The sequence below is a fragment of the Orycteropus afer genome, unplaced genomic scaffold, assembly GCF_000298275.1.
Source record: "Orycteropus afer afer isolate SDZICR_OR568_19922 unplaced genomic scaffold, OryAfe1.0 scaffold00879, whole genome shotgun sequence".
Lineage (NCBI taxonomy): Eukaryota > Metazoa > Chordata > Mammalia > Tubulidentata > Orycteropodidae > Orycteropus > Orycteropus afer.
Window position 1 is genome coordinate 122,130 of NW_006922466.1, and position 233 is coordinate 122,362.

The following is a 233-nucleotide window of genomic DNA, read 5'->3' on the forward strand; positions in this document are numbered from 1 at the left end:
TGTGCCAAAAGCTGCAGACTTTTCTCGATACTTTTCCTTATATACTGGAAACAGACCACATCTAAGGCAATTGCTCATCTGCTCCAATTGGTTACCAATTGGTTATCAATCTTACCATGAGGTATAACCCATCCAGCTGCCCAGCCACTCCACCAGACCCAGGAAAGTTGACATATTGCCTTAACTACTGTGTTGGATTGGGTTCTCTAGAGAAACACAAAAACCAGCAAAGT